Source organism: Leopardus geoffroyi, chromosome E3, assembly GCF_018350155.1.
Source record: "Leopardus geoffroyi isolate Oge1 chromosome E3, O.geoffroyi_Oge1_pat1.0, whole genome shotgun sequence".
In the NCBI taxonomy this organism is placed as follows: Eukaryota; Metazoa; Chordata; class Mammalia; order Carnivora; family Felidae; genus Leopardus; species Leopardus geoffroyi.
This window is the reverse complement of record NC_059340.1, coordinates 30,358,033-30,363,853: the sequence shown is the minus strand read 5'-3', so window position 1 is coordinate 30,363,853 and position 5,821 is coordinate 30,358,033. Positions and strand designations below refer to the sequence as shown.

The 5,821-nt window shown below is 45.1% G+C and overlaps 1 long non-coding RNA gene across 1 annotated transcript; it reads right to left on the bottom strand.

The window, feature by feature from the left end:
* Positions 1-3,093: 3,093 nt before the first annotated feature.
* LOC123589421 lies at positions 3,094-4,882 on the bottom strand. The gene is made up of 2 exons (XR_006708327.1): positions 3,631-4,882; positions 3,094-3,397 (listed from the first exon to the last, which is right to left on the bottom strand). It is a non-coding gene; the product is annotated as an uncharacterized LOC123589421 (long non-coding RNA).
* Between the last annotated feature and the right edge of the window lie 939 nt (positions 4,883-5,821).

Here is a 5,821-nt window from a genome sequence, read left to right as displayed (position 1 = left end):
CCATTGCCCGCAGACAGAATCGTAACAGGCCTCTCAAGGTCATATACTAAAAATTTGCACATGCTCATAGACACTGTCCAGTTTAATATACCACAGATCTATTTGAAACTGTTGCTGAATTCATAGTAGCTTTTTAAAAATGTGGCTGCAGGGCACCTGGGTGGCTCAGTTGCTTAAGTGTTCGACTTTGGCTCAAGTCATGATCTTGCAGTTCATGAGTTTGAGCCCCGCCTCAGGCTCTGTGTGGACAGCTCAGAGCCTGGAGCCTGCTTCGAATTCTGTTTCCCTTGCTCTCTGCCCCTCCCTCACTCATGCTCTGTCTCTGTATCTGTCTCTTTCTCTCAAAAATAAATAACATTAAAAAAAGAAATGTTTTACAGCAGGCTCCAGGCTCAGAGCCACCAGCACAGAGCCCAACGCGGGGCTCAAACTCATGAACCATGAGATCGTGACCTGAGCCGAAGTGGGATGCTTAACCGACTGAGTCACCCAGGCGCCCCAAGAAATTTTTTTAAAGTGTGGTTGTCACCCACAGACACAAATCTGCTACTGTCATCATGGAGGGATTGATCCAAGAGTATTCTGAGTTTATGTTAAAGGGATGGATAAGCATAGAAAGGATGTGGACCATATGAGTCACATGTTCAAGTCAAAGTGACTCAGGATGGCATTCATGGCCTGCCCGTGTTAGGCATCTAAGGAGGCAGTAGGGGGAGCGGGGGTGTCCACAGTTTTCGAAGTCAAGTAGAATTTGCTCCTGCTCCCACTTGGGGACCGTGGACAAGCTCCTTACCCTCCTATGTCCTCTTCTCCTTACGTGTAAAATAAGGAAAATAATAGTAGCTACCTCGTGATCTTAGTGGACACCACCGCATTGGGCCCCCAGGACACCTTGAACTCAAAGGAGAATCATGGCGGTAGAAGAAGCCCCCAGCCCCGAATAAGGGAGAGGAAAGAGCTGAACAGAGCGAGGTAGAGCCGGGATGGTGGTTAGTAATGTGCCCCGCCCCAGCCACAGTGTCTGCACGTTGCAAGCCCACAATAGACGTGACCTGGTTGTTGTCGCCATGGTTAGGTCACTTGCCCACCTGCCTCTAGCTGAGTAGCTGTCCTAACTTGCACGATCATTAAAAGCACACTCTAGCTCAGTATGTCTTTCTGTTCATTACCTGGTAAGACGTTATCTAATTTTTAAGACATTATCTAAGCCTCTAGGTTTTCCTAATTGCTTTCCCCACGAAATTTTCATACAGCAGATGCATTGCAATTCTATGTGTTGTGAGTAATTTCAAGCGTCGTCTCAGCTGGGCCGTGCGTTGTAGAGCCAACCCCTAGTACACAGACTTGGCGGGGAGATGTTATAGGCTCCGGATGGAAGGTTCTTAGCCAAGCGAGCCTGTGGCTCGTGGCCTGAGAGACCTCGCCTCTCAGTTCCGCCCTTCCAGATGGTGGACTGGAAACCTTCCCTGAGAGGCAGTCCCAGGACGTTGGGCCCCACATAGAAACCTCCTTGCTTGCTCTTCACTCCCAACACCGCTATCTTCCATCACGTTCTTAACCTGCAACCTCTATATCCCCTGCATAAAACTCTCGATATTCTCTTTTCCTTTCATAATCATCTTTAAAACATTTTGAAACTGGACCCCAAAGGTTAGCAACTTTCCCTTTGTTAGAGGGCAGGGATGATCCAGGCACCAAATGCTCCTCAGCATTAAGAGGGAAGGTTTGGGGGCGCCTGGGTGGCGCAGTCGGTTAAGCGTCCGACTTCAGCCAGGTCACGATCTCGCGGTCCGTGAGTTCGAGCCCCGCGTCGGGCTCTGGGCTGATGGCTCAGAGCCTGGAGCCTGTTTCCGATTCTGTGTCTCCCTCTCTCTCTGCCCCTCCCCCGTTCATGCTCTGTCTCTCTCTGTCCCCAAAATAAATAAACGTTGAAAAAAAAATTAAAAAAAAAAAAAAGAGGGAAGGTTTGGTTTTAATCCTTAGGAATATATGTGCTTCAGGTCCTAGAATGGGTTAGAGTGTTTTAAAACAGTTGTCACTGGGGCACCTGGGTGGCTCAGTCAGTTAAGCGTCCGACTCTTGGTTTGGCTCAGGTCAGGATCTCAGGGATCGTGAGTTCAAGCCCGAGCGGGATCTGAGCTGACAGCCCAGAGCCTCCTTCGGATTCTCTCTCTCCCTCTTCTCTCTCTCTGCCCCTCCCTCGCTCTCTCTCTCTCTCTCAAAATAAATAAATAAACGTATAAAAAGTAAAACGGTTGTCATTAAGTTTTTAAATTAAAATTGGTTGAATGTTCACGTCCTGCTATTTTCTTCATCTCAGTTAACTTCTCTACCCATCACATGAGGTAGTTCTTATTATCAGCCCCCATTTTAAAGATGAGGCCACTCAGAGAGGTTAAGTAACTTGCATGAGGTCACACAGCTAGTAGGTACCTAAGCTGAGTTTTCAGCCCAGGTCTTTCTGACTTAGAGCCTGAACCCTTAAACCACCACCAGCAAACTCTAAGAGACTCAAAGGTACTCTGGCCCTAGGACAGGGTTAAACTCAGGAAACATTCGCTTTTTATCCAGCTTCTGGATTTAGCAGACATTCCGCATAAGTATGAGAAAGGCTGAGGTCGCTAAGAGAAATCACAGTCGTGGTCAACCTAAGGTTAACTGAGATATGCTGGGTTCTATCTCAGGGCAGAGGGGAAAAAATTATGCTGAATCTCATTCCCAGCTCAATGCCAAAGGCCAAAGGCCAACTACCTGCCCTGTGTCCTGATGGGCAAAAAATAACTAGAACTCACAAAGTGACCTGGAGGGGAGATGGCTGTGGCGATCAGAACACCCTAAGAGATAAGAAAAAGATTAGGAGAACTGTGGCGACAGAGGCACGGGAAAAGAAGAGTCCCGTCACCTTATGTTGAAAACGTTTGCCCACTGGAAAAACTAAAATTTTAGTCTAGACAGAATCTGTGAGAATTTATGTCTGCCTCCCCAGATGCCAACTTTTGACATTAAGTGTTGCCCACCACCCACATATTAAATCTAGAATTCACAAGAGGATCATCTTTAGCGCTGATGAAGTATGTATATAGCACCTGGGAATTGGTTTTGGCTTCATTTTTATTATACAAGCAATATATGTTCATGGTAAGCAAGACCAACATCATGGAAGGGAATCAACGGGAAAGTAAAGGTCTTAGTGCGATGCTGGCCACTCATTTCGCCTCCCCAGGAACAATCGCTTTTGCTAAGAGATTTAATTCCAGAGCTTTTCTAAGCAGTCATGGGAAAGCATTGGTTTTTTGCTAATGTTTTTAGACAAATGGGACCGTACTAGACATTATTGTCTTGTAACTGCTTTTTTTCAGCATATAATAACACGCACGAGATAGCTTGCCACATACACCTTTTAAATTTTTTTTTTTCAACGTTTATTTATTTTTGGGACAGAGAGAGACAGAGCATGAACGGGGGAGGGGCAGAGAGAGAGGGAGACACAGAATCGGAAACAGGCTCCAGGCTCTGAGCCCTCAGCCCAGAGCCTGATGCGGGGCTCGAACTCACGGACCGCGAGATCGTGACCTGGCTGAAGTCGGACGCTTAACCGACTGCGCCACCCAGGCGCCCCGCCACATACACCTTTTAATAGCCATATGATATTCCGCTCAGTAGAGATGTATGAAGAGAATTTAACTAGCCTCCTTCTTTGGACATTTAGGAGCAATATCTGAGAAATAATGATAGTTCACAAAATGATCTGATGAATAAACATTTTTGTACACAAGCTCCCGCTCGAATACGATAAATTCTATGGTGGCAAAAATTTCACCTGCTTTGTTTACTGATGAACCTCCAGCATTTGGTTTGCTGCCTGACGTGTAGCAGGTGCCCAAAAAGTGTTTATTGAGTGAATATATCTTCGTGTGTATATGTATCTATACAAGTATTTAAATTTTATGTGTATGTTGACCACTGCCCCTCCAAAATTATTGCTTCACTATTCTCTACTCTGTTTTGTTCTGTTTGGTTTTGGTCTGCTGGGGATATCTTAAGAGCTCAGTGTCATGGAAATAGTGAGTGACTGTGTATGTTTCCCATTGTTGCTGTAAGTAGCTGCCATGAATTTCGTGGCTGGAAACAACATAAATTCATTATCTCCTAGTTCTGGAGGGCAGAAGTCTATAGTATAGGTTAGCAAGGCTGCATGCTCCTTAAGAAGGTTTTAGGACAGAATTCATTTCCTTGCCTTTTCTGGCTTTTAAAGCTTGCATTCCTTGGCTCATGGTCTCTTCCACATCATCCCAACACCTGCTTTCACTGTCACATCCTTTTCTCCGATTCTGACCCTCCTGCCTCCCTCCTTCCCTTCTCTGGACGCTTGTAATTTACACTGGCCCCACCTGGATAATCCCAGATAATCTTCTCGTTTTGAAATCACATCTGCAGAGTCCCATTTGCCACAGAAGGTAACATATTTGCAGGTCCCGGGGATTAGGACTTGGACACCTTTCCGGAGCCATTATTCTGCACACCACAGCATGGGAATCAGGTTTGAACTTCAGCACTGCCTCTTCCACACGCACACCCTAAATACATGGTGGGTTCCTGCTTGCCACGTCCTGAACTAAATCTAAGCACTACACTAACTAACTCCGTGGTCTTGGCCAAGTTGTATAACTTCCCTGAAACTCCATCTGTCACTTTCAGAATTGGAGAGATTAATATTTGTTTCACAGGAAATTCTGCCTGTCGAAAATTGCAGGCAAACCTTCCCATTCAGGAAATTATTACACGTTGTTTTAATCTTGACAAAATGTAAGTAAAATCCTGGTTAAGCCGTAACGAGATAGAAAAACAGATCTTCTTGCATTTGCTGATGTGAATGTAGATTGGTACAGGCTTTTTTTTTTTTTTTTTCAATGTTTATTTATTTTTGGGACAGAGAGAGACAGAGCATGAACGGGGGAGGGGCAGAGAGAGAGGGAGACACAGAATCAGAAACAAGCTCCAGGCTCTGAGCCATCAGCCCAGAGCCTGACGCGGGGCTCGAACTCACGGACCGCGAGATCGTGACCTGGCGGAAGTCGGATGCTTAACCGACTGCACCACCCAGGCGCCCCTGGTACAGGCTTTCTAGAGGGCAATGTTGCACTATGAATGTAACGAAAAGCCTTATGTTGGTTCTCTTCATCCCACCAATTATCCATTCTAAGTATATCTTAGGAGCATGGTTGAATTTATGTGCAAAAATGTTCAGTGAAATATTATTTATAATAGGGGGTGATGGTGGAAACAAACTAAATGTCCATTAATCAGGGCTTAGATAAATAAGTGTGGTATATCCTCATTACAGAAATATTATCAGCCATGTAAAAGGATTTTGTAGAATACTAAATAGTATGCTCGAGGTTTGTCAAATATCAGTGACAAACTTGGAAACCCGCCTCACTTAGCATCTCAAATCGGTAAAAGAATTGTGCGGTGAGAAGGGGGAAAAAACTGAAAATACACAGTTCATGGTATTACAGTGACTATTTCTGGGTAATGGAATAACGGTTGATTTTCATTTTCTAATAATTAAGTTGGGGGGAAAGGAATGTCCACATAGAACAATTCCTTTGGTTGGATTATCAGGCGGTCCTTGTGTGGAACAAAAACTTCCGAAGGTGTCCCTCTAGCGGAAGAAAGGATGCGGCGGCTGGGGGGACACCCGGGCGCGACTTTTTAAGAAACAGATTATTATTGCATTCAAGACATTTCGAGACAAACAAGGGCCTGAAAGTAGTAAACTATACTGCTCATTCAAAAAAAAAAAAAAATGTTTACAGGG